The following is a 26,380-nucleotide window of genomic DNA, read 5'->3' on the forward strand; positions in this document are numbered from 1 at the left end:
CCAGTTCAAAATCATTTCCCCTCATACTGTAGCTATCTGCCCTTATAAAAAGTCCCTCCCCAGTTTTTCTGTAGGCCCTCTTCAGGTACCGGTCCTTGGAACTTTCTTTCACCTGGGCTGAAGAGCCCAGCCTGTTCCCCTGTGGCAGGTGCTCCAGACCTTTCATCATCTTTGTGGTCCTCCATTGGACCGGCTCCAACAACTCCATGTCCTTCTTGTGCTGGGAGCTCTACAACTGGAATCAGTACTCCACGTGGGGGTCTCACAAAGGTAGAGAAGAGGGGCCTTCATCTTCCTCCACATGTTGGTCATGCTTCTCATGATGCAATCCAGGATACGGTTGGCCTTCTGGGCTGCAAGCGCACACTGTCAACTTGAATCTTTCATCTGTAAACACTCCTAAATCCTTGTTTACAGACCTCCTCTCAAGCCATTCTCTGCCCAACCCGTATCGGTGCTTGAAATTGTCATGACTCAGGTGCAGGATCTTGCACTTGGCCTTGTTGAACTTCATGAGGTTGGCATGGGCCCACCTCTCAAGCCTGTCCAGGTCCCTCTGGATAGCATCCCTTTCCTCTAGTGTGTCAGCTGCACCACTCAGCTTGGTGTCATCTGCAAGCTTGTTGACAGTGCACTCAATCCCACTGTCCATGTTGCCAACAAGGATGTTAAATAGCACTGGTCCCAGCTCCAATTCCTGAGGCACGCCACTGGTCATGACCAATCTCCACTTGGACATTGAGCCATCCACTGCAACCCTCTGAGTGCCACCACCACTTCCCTCTAGTGTGTTAGCCACACCACTCAGCTTTGCATTGTTTGCAAACTTGCTGAGGGTGCACTTGATCACACTGTCCTTGTCACCTACAAAGATGTTAAATAACACCAATCCCAACACTGATCCCTGAGGAACACCACTCATCACTGGACTCCACTTGGACACTGTGTTGTTACCCACAACTCTCTGAGTGTGACCATTCAGCCAATTCCTTATCCAGCGAGTGTTCCATCCACTAAATCCATTTTTCTCCAATTTGGCAACCAAGATGTCATGTGGGACAGTGTCAAACCCTTTGCACAAACCCAAGTAGATTACATCAGTTACTCTACCCTTATCCACTGACTACCAGCTGCCTGCTCCATGACCTTGCCAGGCACAGAAGTGAGATTGACTGACTGGTTCCTTGTTCTTTTTTTTCCCTTCTTGAAAATGAGGCTTATGTTTCCCCCTCTCCAATCAGTGGGAACTTCACCAGACTGCCATGACCTTTCAAATATGATGAATAGCAGCTTGGCAACTTCCAGTTCCCTTACAGCCCATGGATGGATCTCAGTGGATCCCATGGATTTGTGTACCTTCAGGTTCTTTAGATAGTTTCAAATCTGATTTTTTCTCACGGTAGGCAGATCTTCCTTCTCCAAGTTCTCGCCTTTGCTTTCTGCAACTTGGGTGGTGTGGCTAAAGTCCTTGCTGGTGAAGACTGAGGCAAAGAAGTCATTGAGCACCTCAGCTTTCTCCATATCCCTCTCCAGGTTCCCAGCACAGGAGACCAGGTCTCCAGTTTCTTTCTGGAGAGGGCCTACATCCTCCCAAGGTTGCCTTCAGAAGGAGGAAATTTGACATTTTCTTAGTGATTGATTTTTAAATTTGTAACTGCTTTGCAGTGATAACCTTTTCTCAAAAGCTTCCATTAGATGTACAGTAGGAAAATCTTATCAAATTTCTTTGCTTTGTGTTCCTTTCTTTACCACTACTTTTATGCAAATCCCTGATATTTTCACGGCAGAATCAAATGCTTTACACACATGCTGGTGAGGTTCATGCTGATTTCTGCTGGAGTAAATGCAGCAGCATTCACCCTTCAGATTCATTCTTCACACATTGGGAGGTGGACAGAACAGAAATAACATGAAGTACTGGAAGTGATATAAGAAGACAACAGGGATGCCGTTCACCATTGTAGGGAGAAAATTTGTGTGGCCAAAGTTCAATTGGAGTTGAAGCTAGCCAGCGCTGCAGGAGACAACAAAAAGGCCGTTTTGAAATATGTGAACAGTAAATGAAGGACCAGAGATAACATTGGTTCAATACTTGATGAGGATGATCACCTCACAAACAGGGATGAAGACAAAGCAGAAATGTTTAATGCTTTCTTCACCTCTGTCTTCAGAACCAGTGATTGACCATAGGATCCCCAGAGCTGAAAGACCATGTCTGCAAGAATAATAAGCTCCAGTAAGACCCAAAATTATGTCGGATTTGCTGTTGCCACTGGATGCATGTAAGTCTATGGCACTCAATGGGATTCATCCCAGAGTACTAGAAGATCTACATGATGTCACTGGGAGACCTCTCTCAATTATTTTCCATGAGTGTTGGGGACCTGGAGAGGTCTCTGGTGACTGGAAGCTGGCAAATGACCTCGTTTTCAAGAAGGGCAAGAAAGAAGATCCTGGTAATCAGACACCCTACAGTATTGCCTCAATGGCTGGTAAAATTTTGGAGATTTTTATTCTGGCAAGTATGGAAGAACACCTGAAACACAATGTAGTCATTGGTTACAACCAATAGCGTTCATGATCAGAAATACCTGTTTAATGAACTTTATCTCCTTCTATGACAAGAGTACACACTTAGTTGACCAAAGGAAGGGTGGTCCTTTTGGATTTCAGCAAAGCTTTCAACACTGCTTCTTGCCAGTCCAGAATTGCCCAGAATACAGTTATACAAAAACATAGTAAAGTAATCACAGTCCCAGGCTGCCAGAGTTCAAGGAGCGTTTGGACAATGTCCTCAGACAAAGGTTTGGATTTGGATGGTCTTATGTGGACTGAGGAGATCACAGAATCACAGAATCACAGAATGGCCAGGGGTGGAAGGGACCTCAAGGATCATGAATCTCCAACCGCCCTGCCACGTGCAGGGCCACCAACCTCCACATTTAATACTAGACCAGGCTGCCCAGGGCCCCATCCAATCTGGCCTTGAACACTTCCAGGGACGGGGCATCCACAACCTCTCTGGGCAGCCTGTTCCAGCACCTCACCACTCTCTCTGTAAAGAATTTCCCCCTGATGTCCAACCTAAACCTCCTCTCCCTCAACTTAAAACCATTTCCCCTCGTCCTGCAGTTATCTATCTTTTCAAAGAGTTGATTCCCCTCCTGTTTGTAGGCTCCTTTTAGGTATTGAAATGCTGCAATGAGGTCACCCCGCAGCCTTCTTTTCTCCAGACTGAACAAGCCCAGCTCCCTCAGCCTGTCCTCATAGGGGAGTGGGCTCAGTGATCCTTGTGAGATCTTTCCAACTTAGGATATTCTATGTTTCTATGACATTACGATTCAACTTAAGTGATTAATTAAGAGGAATAAGGGGATTATGTTAGTTAATATATTCAGAGAGCTTGAAAATAAAAAAGAACCATGAAAGAGCTAGGCAAATGTAGCGTTACCAAAAGTTAAAAGTCAGTTAAAAAGATGTAAACATATGAAGTAAGGGCCTGGAAAATGTGGATTCTGAACTATACAACACAGGGTGGCCTTCTAAACTTCAGCTGGAAGAGCCCAGCCAAAGATTTACAGTTAAACAGGGCAAATGTGTTTGTCTTTCTAGGATATCTTCAGATGGAAAAGCCCTTACTTTGTAAAATAGTACATTTTGTTTTCAGGATGCACATGTGGTTTTGGTTTGAACAGCATTTTGTGTGCACAATCACAAAATCAGCATCTGTGGTTCAAATCTTTTCTTAGAGGGGACCCCAACATTCTTCCATATTTAAGGCAGCAAGTCCTTAGCTTCTTGTGGGCTGAATAACTTCACATCAGCATAGACATACCTTTGCTCTTGTTGCTTTCAAGAGTTCTGCAATCATAGTCTCACAATGCCAGCAGCACTTTGGTGCAGAATTCAAGCTCTGCTGGCTGAGCTGTGGCTGACAAGAAGTTCCTCTTGGAAGCCTTGAATAAACAGGGAATTTCTGCCAGCCCAAGTGCTTAAAGAGGAGCAAGTGCTGCTAACCTGCTACCTTGTTAGATCAAGAAGTTGTGAAGAAAGGACACATAGGTCACAATTCCTGGGAAACAGAGGGAAAGAAATACCTACTGTTCATTTTAGAATGACTTTTGGGCACAGAGTCAAAGGATGGCATGAGAGGCAGTACTGGAGATACTGAAATGATTCTGTGCAACAGGAAGTATTTCAGTGAGTGATGCAAGTGGTGAAGCCTGGTTTCCTGTAAGTGCCTACAGACGTCTAAATGAATCATTCTGAGGCTTTGCTTTTATCTCTGCCCTTATCAGACATCAGAAAATGAAAGAAAAGTACTAGGAATATCTGCAACGTGGGGAAAAGGTGTAATTGAAATTTGTATTGTGTGAGATACTGGGTAGTTTAAAAACAGGAGAATTCTTGGCACACAAATAGACCTGTGTAAAGACAGTGTGGTCTCTTGTAAGCTTTGTTTCCTCAAGAAATCAGACTAAAAGTCTGGAGCAGCTGTTTCTGTAGGAAGCCTCAGACTGTCCTTTGAAGGCAGGCAAGCACTCAGAAAAAGATACCATATTTCTGAGCTCTTTAGAGAAGAGATGAAAGAGAAGAAAAAAGCCCTCCTAAGGAGGAAGGGGTCAAGGTCCATGTAGCTTTCATTCAGCTAAGTTATTTGAGCTTTTAAAAATAGAGTTCAAAAAGGTAGAACTAGTTCCGGGAAACAAACAAAAGTGAGGAACTTGAAGACAAAACTGGTAAATGTACTTTCTCTTTAAATGTATTCATTTTGTCCTTTATCCTCCTACCAGACCAGGTTTGAAAATTACTCCCTTTATTACTTACACATATAAACAAACACAGGGCTGGAAGTGCTGTTTATTTTGCAATCACCCACTCCTTTTGCAACTCAGACATCAAAGTCCTCTGCCACATCATGCTCAATTCCAGCTTTTTTTTTTTTTTTTTTGATGCTTTAGGTTAATGCATGTTCACAAAATAACAGCTGTACCATGGAGCAAAAGATAGAGACTACCAAGGCTGGAGAAGTGTCTGTCTGATTCATCACTGAGCAGTAATCCAATCTATAAGTGCTCCTGAATGCACTTACCCAGTAGAGAACAAGAGCACGACATAGCAGTCTGCAGTGAGGGCCACAGGCTTACAGTGCAAGAAGTCAGGCATGTGGCTGGGAAAAACTGGGGTGACCATAGCATTGCTATGTATCCTGCTGTCTTAGATACCAGAGTATTTTTGAGCTTGCTGTATTCTATGATAGGAGTAAGTGTGTGGAGAAAAGACATGAAAGGAGATCAATGTCTGCTCCCTTGTGCCTTCAGTTTTGTGTTTGAAATCAGTGAATGAGACCATTCATTTCAGGCAGAATAAGCAAACATCTTCAGACCAAGATACAGTTTTCAAGAATCTACAACCATCTGATAAATAAGGATACAATCTTCACCCCTCCAAAGCAGCTTTGTAAATAGAATTTCTGAAACTTTAAATATTAGATACAAAGCATCTAAAATAATGTGTTCCTGTCAGATGAAAGATACTGCTTACATGAAAATATTGCTGTTTAAAAGAAATTGGTTTATTTACAGAAGCATGTTAGGTCCGTATACTTCTTTGTTTAATTTCAAATAGTACCTTCAAGTAAATTTTTGAGAATACATTTTTATCTTCATTTCTTGGAATAAAAATAAGTAACTAAATAAAACGAACCCCAAATAGTAAAAATCAGTCATCAAATCTGAGGCTCCTAGAAAAGTACTAGAAATGCAAACTCAACAAATATGTAGTATACCTCTTATAAGTTCTCTTCTAGAAAAAAAAAAAAAATTGTAAATTACTTCTCATTCCTTTGCTAGAAGACTAGCATTCATTAGGATTGACAGCACTTCAAACTGTCAATCCTAATGCAAAATGAGAGGAAAGCCCAGTTTTAAAAATTTGAAAAAATCAACTCCTGTGGATGAAAGATATTGCTTCCTTATGTTCACAGTTCACTCCATCTTTTCAAAAAGAAGGGTAGGAATTATAAATAATTGTTTTGCTTTCTGTACTATTACGTGGGAACTTTGATGGGACGGTGTCATTCTTATTTAATGGCACATATGCTCCATCTTCTGGTAAAACCTGGTATTTCTCAGGGGTCGTAGAATATTGGAATAATAGAATAAGAGAATAAGAGAATAAGAGTATAAGAGAATCATAGATTCATAGAATCATAGAATCATAGAATCATAGATTCATAGAATCATAGAACCATAGAGTGGCCTGGATTGAAAAGGACCACAATGTTTCAACCCCCTGCTATGTGCAACCACCAGACCAGGCTGCCCAGAGCCACATCCAGCCTGGCCTTGAATGCCTCCAGGGATGGGGCATCCACAGCCTCCTTGGGCAACCTGTTCCAGTGCCTCACCACCCTCTGTGTGAAAAACTTCCTCCTAATATCTAACCTAAATTTCCCCTCTCCCAGTTTAAAACCATTCCCCCTTGTCCTATCACCATCCATCCTTGTAAACAGTCATTCCTCCTCCTGTGTATACACTCCCTTCAACTATTGGAAGGCCACAATGAGATCTGCCCAGAGCATTCTCTTCTCCAAGCTGAACAAGCCCAGAGAAAATCATAGAATCACATAATTGCCTAGGTTTAAAAGGAACTCAAAATCAGACCACGCTGAGATCTCCTGTTTATTAGTGAAATACTGTGTTTGAACGTATTATTTTGTGATATTATCTGCTTTAGTACTGTAGCAAGATGAAAACCTTCAATGTATTTAGTGACATTAATAATAATAATATCTATAATAATTGTTTTTACTTACTTTGTAAGATGACAAGAGTAATTAATAGCAGTGTTACCTTAATGTTTTAACGCTTACTCTTGTGCCAGGAGTCCATTGTGCATTTCAGAAATTCAAACCCTAAAAGATGGTGTCTAATATAAAACAAGTGGCTGAAGGTATTTTCCATTAGTCAAGTACAAGGAACCATTGAGATACTATTGGAAAGAATGATAAACAAAACACAATTATCATATTTTTGTAGGTAGTCTAATGAAGACTGTTGCGGGCAACTTACCATCATCAGGAATATTTCAAGAGAAAGTAGTTGATGGAATACTGAAGTCCTGCTGAGAAGGACGTAGGGGTGCTTGTTGATAAAAGCTTAACATGAGCAAGCACCTTGTGCTTGCAGCCTGGAAGGCCAGTGGTACCCAGGATTACATAAGGAATTTTCTTACGGAGAGAGTGGTGAGATGCTGGAACAGGTTGCCCAGAGAAACTGTAAAAGGTGCAGTGCCTAGGTGGGATGGGGCCCTGGGCAATCTATTCTGGTACTTGATCTAGTGGCTGGCAGCCCTGTCTGTGGCAAGGGGGGTTGAAACTTGCTGACCCTTGGGGTCCCTTCCAACCCCAGCCATTCTATGGTTCTATGAAGTCAATATCTCAGCAAAAAGGGGAAATAGTAGATATAGAAAAGAGGAGGCAGTAGGCGGGAAAAGAAGACAACAACTTACACATTCTAGAGAAGAAAAAAACATGTTTAATGAAAAATTGCCCAGAAGACAGGTTGAAATAACAAACTGAAAAATTATTTCTTCATTATACATTAAGATCAGGACAAAATATCGTCAAAGGCAAAAGTAGTCCTAGTGAAATTATAAGAACTCTTGGAAGAGTTTTGCTATGCAAGTCTAAAAGATAGCAATCTAGTAATCTGGTAAAAGACTGGAACCTCCTTGAACAAGGCAATGTCCAAATCATACAGATTTTCTGCACAAGCACTGTAGAGATAGAGTAATGAATGGATATTTCTACTTCTTCTCTTGTTGTATTTCAGCAAAGGGACATAACAACTGCTCAACATACTGCTCTGCTGTGCTTGAAGATATCGGTCCTAAGTTTTCTACATGATGAGTGAAGAAATTTCATGAACCCAAGAATGTGCTGTGGGGTTCAATCAATCAAATATCCTTTACAGCAAAAAGAAAATGTGCCATGTTAGGCATGAAGACCATCAGTGAGACAATGGCAGGCCCATGTGTTTCTATGACACATTTTCTAGAAGTATCTGGCACACATAGTGCAAGATAAAATAATAAACAATGATCACCATTAATGTCATAAAAATGCTGTGCTCTGCATGGCATGTCTTTGAATTGTGAGCAAGGAGAGTAACGCTGGCAAGACAAAACAGACAGCAAACAGCTGCACAACAGGGAGTTGCTTTAAAAAGCTTTAAAAGGCACCAACCATGAAAGAATTGGGCAACATATCTGACTCCTTCAAGACTACGCTGATAGACAGCATTTTTATTAGAAAGCTTTCAGGGTTGTTTTTTCTTCAGATTTGCTCACAAAAAGCAGATGTTTCATATTATTGGGTGTTGTTTATGCAGTGAATGTTTTGCAGGTGGTAATAACTCCTCAGATTTTGAAAAAAGCATATCAGAGAAAGCAGAAGATTCTCCTTTTCCAACTGTCCCACTAGGAAACATGACAGAAAACTTCGGTTCAGAGAGTAATTGAATCAATCACTAGAATGTGTAGTTTAACACACACTGTGTTTTATTAGTACTGCAAGACAGGAGGTGCCTGTTGAGAGGCACTGATGATCTGAATAAATGACAGAGCTATTGAAGAGCTGAAGTTGGAAAGGACCCATAGATATTGTCCAGTGCAACCTCCATGCTCGGAGCAAGGTCAGATAACGCAGGCTGCAAGTTTTGAATCTCACCAAGGATGGAGACTCTGCATCCTGTCTGGACAACTTATTTTGGTATTCGTTCACATTTACTGAAAAAAAAAAAAATAAATAATAATCTTTTTTTCTTCAATTTAAACAATATTTTCTCAGTTTCAGTTCATGCTTATTACCTGTTGCCAATCAGACTCCATCTTTGTTCCTATCTCCCTCAGGTATTTATATATATTAGCCAGATCCCCCCAGGCTAACTCTTCCTTGGGCAGAACAGTCCTTCATCTCTTCATCTCTGCTTGTATTCAGACACTCCCATCCCTTTATCAGCTTTCCAGCACTTTGTTGGACTTGCTCCAGTACTGGTTCCAGTACAGACCCCTACAGTGAAGTGACTGGTTTCCAGCTGGACTTTGTGCCACTGATGACATCCCATCAATTCAGACAGTTTTCAGTCGGTATCTCTGTCTTATCTAGCCTGCACGCCATTGATTTGTCTTTATGGATGTTTAGAAGAGAGACAGTGTTAAAAGCTTTAGTGAAAAGGAGATGCACAACATCCACTGCTCTCCTTCATCCTGCAACCCCACCAGCTGTGAGCTAAGCAATAAAGCACACAAAGTAAATAACGCATAAGATGACTGTGGTTGTGACATGCTCTGAGTTATCAAGAAGACAATACTATGTGACTATCTGCCTGGTACAGAAAGCATTATAACACATTTGATTTGAGAGTTGTGTGATCAGCTGAGAAATGAATGTCAATGATACTGATATAAAGATCAACTATTAATACAGTGAAGACAGGCACAGATTCTAACATCTTTAGTCAACTTTTATAACTATTTCTTGAAAATCAGTTACTTGTGTTCTTTTAAAAGAAATGAGGGTCAGGCATTATTTTTTCTTCATGTTTTTTAAAATTTTATTTCCTCTATTCTCTAAAAGATTCAAAAAATCTAACCTAAGTAGACATAACTGCCATCTCTGAGTTTTCCAAGTAAAAATAACCTTTTTTTCATTACAACAAGCAGCCTAGTGCTTTCACTCTGCCCTAACTTTGTGTCTCCTGACTACCTCTGATCTTTTGATAAAAAAGGTGGCCTTAACCAGAACCTGTCACTGCACACCGTTTAAGACCTGAATTTTTTGAATGCACTAAAAAAATTCCTCACTTAGAGGAATTTGTTTCTAATTGCTAATTGTATCTTTCCTTTAAAATATCTGTGATAACTGTACTTACAGTTGTATAGTAGGAGCTTCTTTTAAAAAATCATGCCAGTTTAGAAGATGATACTGTGAAGAACCAAAGACTTTGTGTTCAACGTGAAATGTGCCTCAAGCTCCCAAGTTTCAGCAACTCATCTCAAATTCTGTTTCTTGTCGCAGCCTCCTAAACATTAAAGCATCAATTTTAAGTAAATTACTTTTCAGAATAAATTCAGTCTCTTCACCTGACCTCAGAAATATGATTTGAGCAAAACAATGAGCAGGTGTTACACCTGTAATCCTGGCTACCTATAATTAGTGAAAACATTTCCTAAAAATGGTAACCATTTATATAAAAGAATCTACTTGTTTTCTTTAAAATGTGTATATTACTAAAGCTTCAGAAAATGCCTGATCAGAAATTATTGTTCAGTAAGAGAGTACTTCTGATTTGTCTCTGTCTAGAAGGAAAAAACATGGCAATGCTTTGTTTACCAGTGCTTAAGTTATGTAAATACGTGTAATTTCCCCAATGTTGTTTCTTCTGCCAAAACTCTTGATATTGACGTGGATAAATAATCCATAAAATCTTCTGTTTATTCATCAGTGACAACTTCATGTTCCCATATTTTGCTGGGATTTTCTATCCTTTTCCTTCTGAACCCTACTTTGATCGTAGTAGGTTTTCTCTTTCTTAGTTTTTATTTAAACACAGCAGGATTAATTTGTGCTATTTTTAATTTAACAATGCTGAGGATGAATAAGAATCAAATACTTCATCATTAGTGAGAAGTTTATTATTTCTATGTTTTTTTTTGTTTGTTTTTGTTTTGCCGGTAGCATCAGTAGTTTCAGTACATACGTCTGTGTAAATTGCACTGAACATCATTTGGATTGTAATTACAAGTTGTTTAAATGGCATGTTCAGGAGCTTTACGTTAGATGCAAGTATAGGCTTGTATCAGAAAAAAACAACTTTCCTGCTTTGCTACTGTAACTTCTTGTTCTGAAAGTTTGTTTAAAATGTATGGATGGTCTTTTGAAGAGCCTTTCAATCTCTACCTTCCTTGCTCCAAGGAGACAATTCTTCCTTCAACACTGGTCTGGGCATTTCTGCTCGGCTTGGTTTGTAATTTTGTCATGTTCAGCAAGACTTCATAAGTCATTGCTGCTGACACAAAACTAAGGCATTTTACCTGAATTTTTAAATCTCAAAACAAATAGGATTTATAAACTCTTCTAAGATACTAGAAATCATTGCTTAACATAGAGAATCTCTGATGCCTATAAACATAATTCCATAGAGGAATGAAATATTCCTCTCAATGCATACTTGGAGTCTTACCCACTTGATGCTATTTCACATCCTTAGCTATTGCTTTAGCTACTACAGTTCATGTTGCTTTGATGACCAAAAGGGATTTTAATCAAAAGGATGCCATCTAGCTGTAGATGTAGCTAGATCTAGCCATCTAGCTAGATGTAGACTTTGCCTCTCTACATTAGATACTAGTTTTTCAATGGTAGTAATGATTAGGTCTGTGCTTCACACCTACCCACAGCCCAGGTGAAAGAGGTGAGCTGCAGGATGAAATCCCTTTGGCAAAGATATGAAAGCTGTGAATATTGTACTGCCAGTATTCTAAGTATACCAGCTATTATGAAGCATGTTTATAGCTGTAGTTCCTTTTTTCAACTGGAAAGGAGTTTCAAATGCATGGAATTCCTGGGCTGCCTTCTAGCAACTTGCAGAATTAATTTGACAGTAATTGTGTCAGTTTATTTCAGCTGTGTTTAAAGTTACAAGAATATTTTTTCCTTTTTAAATCTGTGTTCATATTTATAAACTAACTCTTTTTTTACATAGACATGGGTTATAAACAAAGACGTATGTCTACAGTTGTTTACTTAGACATAAAATGACTGACAATTCATCTGGATAGACATATCATCTGGATATGTCCTTTTTTTTTTTTTTTTTTAAGTTCAAATTCAGAATTTATTGTGAAATGGAATGTCTCTGAGGTCTGTCTAGCCTCAGTTGGATGACCTCTATGTTTTGTAAAGATGAGGATTTCACCAAGAACAAAACAAATTAAAGTAGAAACAGGCTGAAACAGATGGTAAGCAAATATTATTCTTTATATTATTATCTGAAAATAACTGATTCATAGAAAGAAATGAATCCATCGTACACTCAACTGCAAAATATACAGAGGTAACAGCTCCATACCACAATTCCATGGAGTTGCAAGTTAATGTAAATACTCTCAGTAGATACACTTGAATTGAAACAATACATATTCACCATCATTTTCCTTTCCAAAAGACAGCTGTGACAGAAAAGCTTTGTAAAGCAATGATAGAAAATGGATTTATAAATTATAATATGTGATAATATGGACTGACAGTCATTCCTTACAAAAGGTGCAACTATCTTGAGAACTTCTGATTAACTCACAGCAGGGTTACTACAGAATTTCAGTAACACATCTAAATGCCCTCTTTAATTCTAGAATGTTTTGTATTCAAAATATATCACAAGACATAAGAAATCAGAAGAGTTGTAGTTGTTAAATTAGACATTCATTTTCTTTCCTGAGTTACGAAAAGTGCAATAAAATCTGAATATGAAGAAGAAATCACAAGTAAACATTGTATGATTACTGCATTCTCCTTGATTTTGTCTCCTTAGAGAAGCAAAAATATAGTTTTCATTGGCATACATTTTCTGACTTTTAAACAATACTGAGTAACCTCATAAGAAAAATAACCCTACATATTTGCGTTAAGGCAAACCATTGCACCCTCCCATATTTTGTAATTTCTTTTGCCTAAAATTCTTCAGTATTAGTGCATATTCTGTCAGCTGCACATATAGTTACCTGTTTTTCTTTGTCTTCTTTATTCTTCAAATAAATATGAGCTTAGTCCTGTTGAGTTGATCTTTATTATATAAATTGCATGGCCTATAATTTGCATTTGTTCTATGAAATGCTGAGAACAATTCATAAATCAAAATCTTCATATTATTCTAGGAGACCATAAGTCCATCTAGCCCAGAACGCTGACCGTGTCTGTGGCCAGAACAGCATCTTGGGAGAAGACTACACAAGTGAAAAAGGAATACAGTGGTATTTCCTTTGATAAACACTTCTGGGTTCAGGCAACATATAGCTTGTGAAAGGAGGTTAAAAATATATATTTGTGTTTAGAGGCTTTTATTTTTTGTTGTTGTTGTTGTTGTTCCATTATTTACTCTAATTGTTTTTTAATTTTAATTGATAGTGTTTCTGTCTAAGGAGTCCTGTGACATTCAGTCCCACCATTCATTGTATGATGAAATATTTTGTCTCTTTAAAGACTTCTGTGTGGTAATTTGAGACACCTTGATTGTACTTCCTTTCATAAGAGAAGGTGTTTTGAACATCCATTCCATGTTCACCATCTACAAAGCGCTCGTGACTTCATAGCCCTTAATCATAATTCTTGTACTAGTTGTCTCTTTTCCATGTTTCTTTGCAAATATAATCTCTTAATTCTGTGGAGGTTGTCTGATCATCTCTGATGGATGTGCCAAAAACTTCTGTCATTTTGAAAGAACCTCAAAAACGTCAGTTTGCCTAATGATTACTATATTCATAAATTCATAAAACTGTTTTGTTTTGTTCTGTAGGTGCAAAAAGTTGATTTTCAAAGATCAGCAACTGGAGACAATGCGGTTTGCTTTTTCAGTCCCGTGCTCTGGTTGTGAATCTACCACAGCGCTTTTTTTTTTTTTTTTTCATTCTCAATCTTGTAGATTATTTTATTAGTCAAAGTCCATGAAAAATATGTGATATCAAATTGCACAAAAAGAAGAAAAATGAAATTCCAAAAATCCAACTGTATTACATTTAACTTGCATTAAGTCTGAGCCTAAGCACATTATCATTTACACTCCTTGATCTGTAATTTTACTTTCATTTGTGTTTTCCTTCTGAGTACAATAAAGGAGCTCTTGGTATACCCCTGTATATCTGGTTAGAGATAGAAACTGGCAAAGATAACAATTAACCATCACTAACCATGAAGTGATACAGACAGCTTAAATGGGAGTTTTAAAATTTCAGCATTCACAATACTCTTAACTGAAGCCTTGAGTAAAATCATTTTGTTGCAAGATGAGTAGAGCTAGATTAGTAAATAAAAAATATCCTCTCCTCTTGCATGCTTTACACAAAATTTCTTTATGAATTCTTAGTATGCTGTAAATGTCTTGACTTCACAGGTCTTACCTGCTAATCATTAAGACAGGTTAATGCTTAGTGTTAGAAACATTAATATTTTGTGCTAGGGGATCCCAGAAGTTTGTCACATCTTAGAATCTGCCTCGTCCAGTGACTTACAGCACCTGCCTGGGAAGACTCAGTGAGACGGGGCATGCCTCCTCTGACATCTGCCTGCTTCCTGAGACAGAAGCTGCAGTGCTTCACTGCTGCCAAAGGCACAGGCTTTCACTGAATTCTGTCACTCTCCTAAATCCCTTACATTCTGCCTGCCACAACGCTTTGCATCAACAAATAAGTCAGTGAGCTAGATGTCCCACTGAAGCAGTTTTCTCCTGAGAGTACAAAACCTGCTGATTGGTGATTCCAATGCTGCCCTCTAGTGTTTAAATTCCAGTATTTATTTCGTATTTTTTACATACTCTCATTCAAATCCTGGTATCTTGACATCTCTGAGCTGTTTCTTTTTTTAGGATGAAAATTCCTGCTCTGCTCAGTCTCTTTGTGGAAACTGCATCTCCCATCATCCTTGTCACTCATTTCTTCATACTTCTGTTTCCAGCACATTCTGTCCAGTAGAGAGACAGGGGCTGTGAGCTGCATCCAAGATTCATTCACAGAATGAGCCTATAAAAAGGCATAATCACCCATGGATTCTTTATTCTTTTCCTCATATTTCAGAGCATTGTTTCATATTCTGATTTCCACTGAATTAATAGTTTCAGAAAATTGTCCATATTTACTAAGAGTTTTTTTTCCCTGAGTGCCAAAAGCCCATTTAAAACAAAATTATACGTATCCATAGGGATCTTTTTCATTAACCTTTTCCTATCTTAGTTTTCTTACTTTCATCACCCAGCCACGTATTTCTATAGTTCCTTTGCAGCCAGCTTTACTCTTGCATGTTGTGAATAATAATACTACCCACTTTGCTACTTCACTGTGCAATGCCTTTTCTAAAATATCAACAAAGAAATCTGAGGTTCCAATTCTGAGCTCTGTGGGACTTCCTAACCAAGTATTCACCAAGTATCTCTAACATTTTTCATGTGTCTTTTAACCAATTACTAGCACAGAAACATAGAAACAGCTGTTTTATGGACAAAAGTACAATACTTGTTCCCAGAAACCTCACAGTTTCTCCCATATCTGTAATTAATTGTTGGCTCCAAAGCACTTTAAAAAAGGACAGTTACAATAAGTAACAAAAAGGATGAATGATTGAATAGATGACAGGAGAATAACACAGGCAGTAAAATGTGTCAGAACAGTAGGGCAGGCTAAAATATGTCTCTATTTTATTCTTAGGCAAATGTCATACAGATTTTAGTGGATTTCTGTGTACTGTGACCCCACACAACTCAGGAAGACCAAAACAAGAACTGGTCAGAAGGCTGGAAGGAAAAATAATGTGACACAGCATTCCAGTGTGTTTATGAAGAGACCACATGCACACACCCCTTACTACACATACCCCTTACTACGGGTATGGCTCATTCTTCTGCCAATAAAGCGTGCAGTGGAAATTTCCACTGCAAGTTACAGCACATTTCCACCCTTTAGCCATACACATACTGAAGTTTTGCAATTCTTTATGGTGGTTGAAAGGTATAACCTTTACTTTAGGAAAGATAACTAATCTTTTTAAATCTAACTTAATCTAATCTTTCTTTATTCTCCCCAGAATGATTTTTTTACAGTTCTAGTGGGAAATACATGGAGATAGTAATTTAAATGATGAGGAGTGTTCAGATTAAACCACAACTGTGTGTTTCATTTTATGTAGTTGAGCGTTTATACAGATAAAAGAAACATAACAGAAAGGCAAAGAATAAGTTAAGAGAAATAGTCATGAAGAGGAAACAACAGAAAGAATTGCTACGAAGTTATTTCTTAAGGCAAGATTTTGCAAAAGAAGAGAGCAGAAGAAATGGAAATGACACCAGTTAGGAAAATCAGTGCATCCTGAAGCTGCAGAGGAAGGGAAAAGAAAAAAGAAAAGAAAAAAAAAGAAAAAAAAGAAAAGAAAAAGTATGATTTGGATGTATGAAAAAGAGAAAAGGAAGGAAAGTGTATTTTGAAGATATAAGGGGGCAGATGACCAAATCTCCCACTCCTCCTTCACCTTTCTTTGTCATTTTTCTCAACTGTTTTGCTAAGAGAACTGTGGGCTGGCTAGGTTCACCTCCCAGAACTCCCAGAATTCTGACAAACTTTCCTTTTGTGATTCTGACAGCACTATGACTTCTTTTGCTTCCTTCGTTTACTGGGATGCATGAACACAAGGCATAGCAAGGGAAAAAAAAAGGACGCAAGGGTGGTAATGGAGTGCCTTGCTGTTCTCAGACAAGAGTATTTCTTCCCTGGGAGTCTTTGATAGCAGCAGTTACTTAGTTCAGATCTGACATAAGAAAGGGTAACAAAGACTTGGAAGCTGCTGCCTCCTCAGCCATAACCAATTTGCCTTCCTTTCATCTGAATATCAGTGACAGTATTATGTATCAGCCCCCTGTAATGCATTCAGTGCTTAGTTTTTGAGAACATCTGTAGCTTTGCAGGAAATATGATATTAATTTTAATTGAACTTTCTAATCCTTCTTTCTTGAGGCTTCAGTTTTTAAATTTTGTGCAAACTGGGAAATTTATGTTCCTCTTTCTTTGTCCCACATTTAAGTCACTCACTGAGGCTTTTACTCCTTTAGTATCTCTTCTTATTACAATTTTCAGTAGTGTATCTTTAGAGCAAGCCTCAGTAACACTCTGCATTACCTATTTGATCTTTCTATTGAACTGCTCTGATAAAAATGTTTCACTGAAAGCAGTGTTCCAGTCCATCTATTTGGTCATGTACTCCCATCTTCTCAAACTTTCTTCCATCTACTATGTCATATATTCAAGCTTCTTGGCCTCAAAACTTCTTTCAGTTCAACATTTTTTTCTAGCATGAAGAGATATCTCTGTTTTCCTGTCTGGACCAACCTTCAGAGTCAAGGAACAATAAGACCCATGGATGTATTTGTGAAGCTTACTTCACAAAGCCACACAGTTAAAGCAGATTGAGGATAAGTGGGCTGTCTATGTACTTTAATTACTACTAAGCTGCAGTAGAGTTGAAAGTCTTGGTTATTTTTTGCAACTTTTTAAACTAAATGTCAGATGACAGTTTTGGTATTATACCAAAATTGGAAACTAACACCGTGGCTGGAGTCTGACTCCTGCTCTTTAGATTTCCCATTCTCAGAAACTGAAACAATGGTTTTCACTAGATGGTTTGATTTGTAGGTTGTAACATGAGAAAGAGCCTATTGTGGTAATGTAGTTTGATCTCCATGTCTTAAATAGTATATTGTTTGAGTAGATCCACTTTATAAAGCGATACCATTCTGCAGCAGTGACCCATTTTTTTCATTGCTCATCAGTCTTACAGACTGTCATCTCCAAGTTTTGTCAGTGACGATTTTTCTATTTTCTCCCAGATAAATATAAAAACAATAAATCATTAGGAAAAGAAATGATCTTTCGTGTATATGTTGTGTATATACTCAATCATTTGTGAATATCCTGAATATCATGCGTTCGTCAAAACATTGTGCAGTGCAGAGTCAGTTGTCTTACTGAAGTGTCAGAAGAAATACTCCAGTCTCAGAGTCTTAGAAAAAAAAATATTTGGTTGCATTGTAAGTAACTGTTTTCATTAAGTTTCTATTAACTGGTTATATTGTAGAATTTTTTTGGTAAAATCAGTCTCAAGTCAATAAATTTGTCTGCTCACCTTCTCAATACATGTGCAGCATCAGCTTCTTTCTGTTTTTCAGAAATTTTTCCAGTTACCATCAGTTACTGAAAATCATCAGTCGTGGTTCAGATAACTCTGAACTCTTTAGCACTCTTTAGCTTAGTTTTTTTGTTTTTTGTTTTTTTCACCATTTTCCTAACATTTTCATTCTTTTATTTATTTTTCTTGCTCACAGTTTCCTTTTTTTGAAACATATTTGTGAATGTATTTTTGTATATAGATACTGACAGGTGTACAGATCCTTGCTGCGGTCACAGTTTTTCAAAAATTTGTCTTTCAAAATTTTCTTAGTTTCTTCTTCCACTTCCAGTAATATTAGAATAATAGAAATATTTTCTATTACATTTACACGTCTCTCCCAGATACATTTTGATTCAGTGATTTTTAGCAATATAAGATTCACCTTTTAAAAAGTCCTCATAAAAATATAAATATATGAATGTGTATCAGTAGCTGAAGTTTTCTCCTGTCAACATATAAAAATGTACTCAAATTAGAGATTTTACCACTTCACTGTTGACTTTTCTATGTCCATGTTTTCATGTATTCAGTGTCTTTAAAGTTACAAAACTGAGTTTGTAATTTTTGTTATAGATAATTATTCTTATCATCACTATTTTATTAGTGATTCTTGGAAAAAGAGGAGTTGGAAAAATAAATGTGGATAACTTCAGTTCACATGCGGAGTGGGTGTACTACATTATCTGCATTTAGAACTAAAGACACTCACAGAATCACAAAATCTCAGAATGTCCAGGGTTGGAAGGGACCTCAAGGATCATGAATCTCCAACCCCCCTGCCATATGCAGGGCCACCAACCTCCACATTTAATACTAGACCAGGCTGCCCTAATACTAGACCAACCTGGCCTTGAACACCTCTAGGGACAGGGCATCCGCAGCCTCTCTGCACAGCCTGTTCCAGCACCTCACCACTCTCTCTGTAAAGAACTTCCCCTGACATTCAACCTAAATCTTTCCTCCCTCAACTCAAAACCATTTCCCCTCATCCTGCCATTATCTACCCTTTCAAAGAGTTGACACCCCTCCTGTTTGTAGGCTCCCTTTAGGTACTGCAATGCTGCAATGAGGTCACCCCGCAGCCTTCTTTTCTCCAGGCTGAACAAGCCCAGCTCCCTCAGCCTGTCTTCGTGGGGGAGGTGCTCCAGCCCCCTGATCATCCTTCTGGCTCTCCTCTGGACCCTCTCCAACAGCTCTCTGTTGGACCTCACTCGCTGTCCTTCTCCTTCTCAGATGTAACTTTTCTGTGATAAAACCAATTCCTAGCCTACCTGTTATGGACTGGTTCTAGCAGTGATTATCATTATGGTCAGTTGTGTGCTATGTATCAAGACCCTCGTCGTTCTGTCCTTTAGTATGTTGATTTTTAAGTCTTCATGAACCTTTTTATAACATTGGTGTGACTTGGAAACTTGGAAACCACTTCTGACACATACCAAGACTCTTTTTCTGTTTCTTGCTCACTTGATTCTTCCTAAATAGTTGAGACTGAGCGTGAAGTGGAAAGTTACAGGTATGCCTGGGAGTAAACCTTCCAAATTACAGGCTGAGGTCAGGCAAACTGTGAGCAGTATCCTAACAGTTCTCTCAAATGAGAGCAAACAAAGCTTCAGACCTTGTAAAATATTTAAAGCTGTGTGAAAGTCAGCAGTTTTTGTTGGCTACAGGCCTAACTTTGTTCTGGCTGCAGTTTGCATAAGGTTTGCATCCACAGAAAGCTCAAACAAAAATGTAAGAGGAAACTCAGCAAAATGATTATATTTTTGACAGAAGCCTCAAAACAAATATTCTTGATGACTTTCACTAAAAATCCAATTTTTGCATAAAAATTATTCACACCTTGGTTCAGTTTTGTCAGAAGGTTTAGGGTTGCGTTTTCGCTTTCACAGATTTATGGCCAAAATTTGAGTTGTCAGGAGAAGAGATGAATCCTGAATACCGAATTTTATTAATTCAGAAAAATCTGGCAGCTCTGAAAACAATGTTACCCTCAGCTTGAAAGCTGAGACTCTGCAGTCACCTCCATGGTACCATCGTGGGGATTTCGCAGTCCCATATCAACTCTCAGTTTTATCTGAAGAAACTGAATCATGCCATTAAGTTGTTCTGAGAGTGAATTCATCTGCTCGTGCAAAAGACTAGAGAAAGGAATAGCAGCCTCTTTTAGCTCCTCCTTACTACTGCTTTGAAATGGAGAAGTTCAGTTAAAGTGTACCTTTAGGTTTCAGACCAAAAGAGTTTAATTTACTATAATAAATACAATAAATAAAGGATCCCTGAATTTTCATTTTTCTGATGGCGGAAACAATTATTTTAAGGTGATTCATGTACAAAGGAGGGAATGTAAAGAAATAAATTGTAAGTGGGATAAAAAAATAAAACAAAACAAAAGAGAAATAAAATTAACTGAAGCATTTTGAACAGTGGTTGGACCAGTACAATAATCTTTGTCATGATCTTTCTTGCATTCTCAAATACAAATTCATGTGTGTGGAGGATGAAATTGGAAACTTGGAGATCTGTATATTGCATGCAGTGTCTTTCTACGTATACTATAACCCATTATTGTGAGCCAGATTTCTTTGTCTAAAAAGGCTACATGTTTCAGAATGTCAAGATAATCAGCATCACCTTCATAATGACACATGTATGAGCAACACAGTATATGTACCATGTACTTCCCTGCTTCAGCTGATGTCACTGTCAAAATTGCTGCTGACTTCAGTGGGAGCATAATGAGTATCTTTAAACTAAAACAAAAAACAAAACAAAACAAAAAAAACCACCCAAACAATTCACAGTCAGATACAAATTTTTCTGCTTACAGATCTGGGTGTTTTCTTCTCTTTTAACGAGCAGGAAACTATTAAAGAATTCGCAGTTACAGAGCAGTTGTGATGTTTGTGATGATTTTTTTCAGTTTAGAGTTCTCTAGGTGCTAGAGGGGATATCAATCTCTCTTGGGTTTTGCAGTGAATAATTATTAGAATAGTGTATACAACGAATTATTATCAGTGTACTTTTTTATATGGCATAAATCCTTTATGAAGGAAGTGCTTTGTATCTGGTCTCCCCCAGACTTCTTCATTTTCACATCTTCAAGTCTTTTTTATTAAAAAACAAAGCTTTGTAATAAGGGATGAAGTACACATACTAAAGTAGTATATAATTCATTACATTATATTGGCATGTGTCTACTGAGATTCAGTCTCCTAGTAAAGAGGCAAAAAGAACAAAAGTGACAGAAGCTTGAGAATAATTAATAAATTTATATTATGATGTGCAATTGAATACAACTTGATTTTAAAATGCTTATCTATTCAACACGTCTATTAAAACAAAATACAATTACTAATCAAATGTCATTTTAGAAAGTTAGCTAACCAAAAGCAATTTAAAAAGTTTTAACTTCTGAAAAAAAAAAACTTCAAAAACAGACACACCTTAAAATTCTTGCACTATTCACAGCATTATCAGATGAGAAGTGTGTAAAGTAGCACAATATTAAGTGCACCAAATATCAGGAAGTATGGCTCAGTGAGGAGTTACGTACTAAAAAGTCATGGTTCTGATGTAAAGTTTTCTTTATTCTTGATGCCCCCTAGATTTATTAGAAACTGTATTTCTACTCTCTATGTCTGTAATAATTACTGCAGGAAAGCTCTCCCCATCTTTATTCATCTACAGCTCCAGATTGGGGTCTGGAGCACAGGCCTTATGAGGAGCAGCTGAAGGAGCTGGGATTGTTCAGTCTGGAGAAGAGGAGGCTCAGGGGAGACCTTACTGCTCTCCATAACTACCTGCAGGGAGGTTGTAGTGAGCTGGGGGTCGGCCTCTTCTCTCGTGTGACTGGTGATAGGACTAGAGGGAATGGCTTCAAGCTGCGCCAGGGGACATTCAGGCTGAATGTTAGGAAATACTGCTTGTCTGAAAGAGTGGTCAGGCACTGGAATGGGCTGCCCAGGGAGGTGGTGGAGCATTGACCCTGGAGGTGTTCAAGGAATGTCTGGATTTTGTGTTGAGGGACATGGTTTAGTGAGTATGTGTGGACGGTTGGACTGGGTGATCTTGAAGGTCTTTTCCAACCTTGGTGATTCTGTGATTCTGTGATTTTTGCTGTGTTCTTGATCTTCCTGCCTCTGTCAGCTTCTCTCACATAGATTTGTTCTTTCCTTCTGCTGTGTGCTGAGTTGCACCTTCTCACAACGTCTGCCAATGGTTCAGCAGTTATTCAGCAGACCATATTTGCCCTGAATTGCTTTGTTCTGCTGTTTTCTGCTCAGTGACCTTTGACTTGCTGTAGCCAGAGGCTCTGTTTCACACTGCCTTTGTCCTCTCTGTTTCATTCTGTGCTGTAATGGCAATCCAAATGTTCTCCTGCCTATCTGAAATCCCTGTCCTTCATCTGTTTACGTCCCTTCTCTTCCCTTTAGCTGACTTCACTGAGTCATTTAATAAATCCTTGCTGCTGATTTCAGCTGTTAAGCTGAGGATTAAACAATTCATTACTACATAATAAACAATTAATTACCTATATAAACATTCATTACCAAATAAAACCTACATAGTGAAGCTTTTTATCATAGGTACTAAAGCTCATGAATATATAGTAGTATTTCAATAACTGAATTTCATTTGGGGTAATAGATGAAGTTCAGAGTCAAACAAACTAAAGTAAATTGATTAAATCGCACATGAAACAGCAAAGTGTTAAACTGAATCTCTGAAACTGTTGAGATTCTGAAGCCAATAAGTCCTGTAGAAGCATCACGTGTGTGTGCTTTAGCTGCTTTATGTGCAAAAGAAGCCAAGAGTCATACTGTCTCCAGAATAACATCTAGTTCAGAAGAAAGCCCTTATGGTGGGAATCCAGCTGGGTCTAACACTCCCAGGCAATTTCTAACACAGAACTTCTAAGAGATGGTTCTGCCAAACTGGATGGACCAACACAAAGCATTGTTCAGGTACAAACATGCACTTCAAGAGTGAATACTTTATTGTAGAGAACAAATACAAATTCAGCTTTGAAGTATCAAGTACAACAAATTGTAGAAAATCAAATAAACAACTTCATCACATCATGGCATAAGACTTCTAGTAATTACATTTTCAGAAATTCGTTCTTTAAATTTCTTCTGTTAATCTGATGATGTAATATTTCTTTTCTATCAGATTTTCCCCAGTAACCATTCTTGCTTCTTTGCATCCTTTATTTTCAGATCTCCTCATGACAGAACTGGGGTGAATTAAAGTAGAACAAAAAGCCTTTACAAAGTGTGGAAGGAAAGCAAATGCATATATCAGAACTGCAAGTAAGAAAATATTTAGAAAATAAATATACAGCTGTGTTATTACCTTTCCTACATATGTGAATTTAATTGGGTATTATAATAAACCAAAAGCTCAGTTTCTTGCTGGATAATAGCTGTGACTTCACTAGTATCCAGAATTCTCCTAGCAAGACACAGAACATGTATGGTATGAAAACTCAGCTGGATAAAATATGATAGTTGTATTTCTTGCACATTATAGCAGAAAATAAGGACTGGTCCAACCCTGATTAAAAATTCTCAAGTAAAACTGGATATCTGAGTAACTCAGAATCTCATGACATGTTATTTTACAAAGCTTTTTAATCAATTAGTGATGTTAATTTTTTCTTCTGTTGTTATTCTTTATATTGCTAAAAGCAACAAACCCTCACACAGTTTAGTCACAAATGTCCACAGAAAGTGAGATTCCTGAGCCAGCTTTCAAGAAGTATGGAATTTTGAAGTTTGCAAGCTCAAATTACTGAAGAAAGCTGATGTTACAATGCCTTCAAATCATCTGAGATTTTAACTTTACAAATCAGCTATATTAGGGCTGATTTTCAGCTATGAACTTAAGCATCTATTTATCTCTTCTTGAAGTACATCAGATTTAAGCACAATCTTATGCTATATGTATAAATATATTTTAACGTCTTATAACATAGGAGTAATTTGTTGAAGAAGAACTAAGTAAGCATTATTTCCAAATAATTGCAAAACATTTTTCCAAGTTTTCATTTTCCAGCTTCCATTTTACATATTTTATGATGGGTTAGTTTTTACAGCAGTGTGCTAGCAATAGAAGTGAGACTCTAATGCCTTTACTTGCACTGAATAGTATCTTTGCTATGTCATTTAATTTTTATATTTCAAATTTAAAACAAAAGGTCCATCTACAAATATTTTGTGTGCATTAAGACTGCTGTATATTTATCCAAATGCATTCTATGTATTTCAAAAAAACTGCACTACGTAGGCAAAACTACTTGTACAAACCTGTTACATAGAGTGAGAATAACCAGTTTTTGCTTTAATACAAATAAAATGAGTATGTCTATAAAAATATAAAGTACATGGCATCTAACTGCGATAATTTAATAATATAGATTGCTTTGGTCTTTTATTTTGTGATCTCTGCTTAGAAGGCTTTTCATGAGTACATCAACAACTCTTGTACAGAGCTATGACTTTATAACATTAGTAGATCATGTGAAGTCATGTATTTGAGGATGAGAATAGAAAGGGAGCAAGCCTCAAATATTTCCCCATGTAAGGTGTCCTGTGCTGGTGTTCTAATGCATGAAAGGCTTCTGATACAAACAAACAAACTAACTAACTAACTAACATTCTCAGTAAGAGAAAAATCTGTTCATTCTCTGTTGAGGTTATATCTTTAATTAGTAGCATTAGCACTGACTTTTACAACACATCAAACTACAATTTAGCATAAAATTGTACAAATAAATAAAATGCATCAAGTTTAAATTTCTCTACATAGCAGATGTGCAGATAATTCTGCACCTGCCTGGAAAAAAACTTCAGAAAGTTGATATGGAGCCAAAATATGCATGGAGACAAGTAAATTGGCAATTGTAACATTTTTTTGCCAGCAGCTTCCTTAGTCAAGCAAATCAAGTGCCATTCTATCAGCACTAAAATCAGACAGCTTGAGACTCTGCTGCCATTTTAAAATTTTCCCTAAGCAAAGATACTGTAGTGGAAAATCCCCAGCTCAGAGGTGGGGATAGAGAAAAGTAATCATTTACCTGTCACCATGTGCCTGTAGCCTGCACTTGCCTTCTGCACACACTAGCTGTGTGCAGAACTCAAAAGGAAAAGGATCAGAAATACATGAAAAAGCACATAAAAAGTGAGTCTGTTTTTTCATAAAATATAGTACTGCAGTACAGACGTGTAATAGCCATGAACAAACAAACAAGCTTTTGTTAATTTTTCTGCAGGGAGGACGATGGTGAAGCTATTGTTCGTCTTTCACTCTGCCCTGTGATGTTCTCTCTAAAGACACTTGGAAGAAAGAAAAGCATTTTGGCCAAACATCAGTGGATAAGATCAGGATACGGCTGGCCTCTTCTTACACTGATGTGACTTCATAGTCTAAATAATTAAAGACCCATCCTGTTAACACACTGACCCATTCAGATGAGGATATATGCTTCTCTCCCTTCAGAAGACCACTTGCTATGCTCAGGTGCTAACCTTGCTTTGTGGTTCACAGGAGCAGAGAGAAAGAGAAATAACACAACGCTACTTTGAGCCCCTGGGCTGGGCTGCCTTTCACCATTTCACCCCAGCATTCCAGTTCCTTCCTTGCTATGTTAGTCCACAAATCACCTACAGGTACTTGCCCTGTGTTTTCAAATGCACAGTATAACTCAGTTCTATTAGTCTCTATGTTTTGCATAAGTTGTGAAAATATTGAACAAGGGAAAATTTTCTGTATCATCATAGTCTCCATTATTTCCAGATTTAAATTAAAAAAACTGGGTTTTTCTTTTTTTTTTTTTTTATCATATCTTACTTCATGGGGTTTATTTTCACCGCAGAGCTTACTAGAATCATAATGAAAGCATTATTCACCCAGACATCTTAACTCTTCTGTCAGCTCAAATTGTCAACTGTAGTGTGAACTGGCTGGGAGCTCACATCAGCAAAACTTATTAGCAGCTAATACATTCATTCAATGGGAGAGGTACTGATTTCTTGTACTGGTTTTTGCTAGGCCTTCATCATATAAAGGGAGTTAACAGTCTCTAGAATCACAGAATAACAGATGCTGGAAGGAATGTTAAGGCATGACCAAATCTAACCCTGTTGCCAAAGCAGGCTCCCTACAGGTAGGTGTGACAGGTTGGTGTCCAGGAGTGTCTTGAACATCTCCTGAGAAGAAACACCCACAACCCCCTTGGGCAGCCTGTTCCTGTGCTCCATCACTCTCACTGTGAAGAAGTTCGTGTGCTCTTTTGTGCAGAACTTCCTATGCTTCTGTCTGTAGCCATTTCAGCTCTGCTAAAAATCAGCTTTCTCCCTTTGCTTCCTGCACCTTAGGTATTTATAGACACTG

The 26,380-nt window shown here is 37.9% G+C and overlaps 1 long non-coding RNA gene across 1 annotated transcript in view; it reads left to right on the forward strand.

The window, feature by feature from the left end:
• The window catches only part of LOC149913126 (uncharacterized), a 47,639-nt gene extending 21,905 nt beyond the window's left edge, over positions 1-25,734 (forward strand). Inside the window, exons 3-4 of the long non-coding RNA XR_016462186.1 lie at positions 23,206-23,298; positions 25,260-25,734. This is a non-coding gene — a long non-coding RNA (uncharacterized LOC149913126). The remainder of the gene's footprint in view (positions 1-23,205; positions 23,299-25,259) is intronic.
• Positions 25,735-26,380: the final 646 nt, after the last annotated feature.

The sequence above is a fragment of the Phasianus colchicus genome, chromosome Z (genome assembly GCF_987193195.1).
Source record: "Phasianus colchicus chromosome Z, bPhaCol1.hap1.1, whole genome shotgun sequence".
NCBI lineage: Eukaryota > Metazoa > Chordata > Aves > Galliformes > Phasianidae > Phasianus > Phasianus colchicus.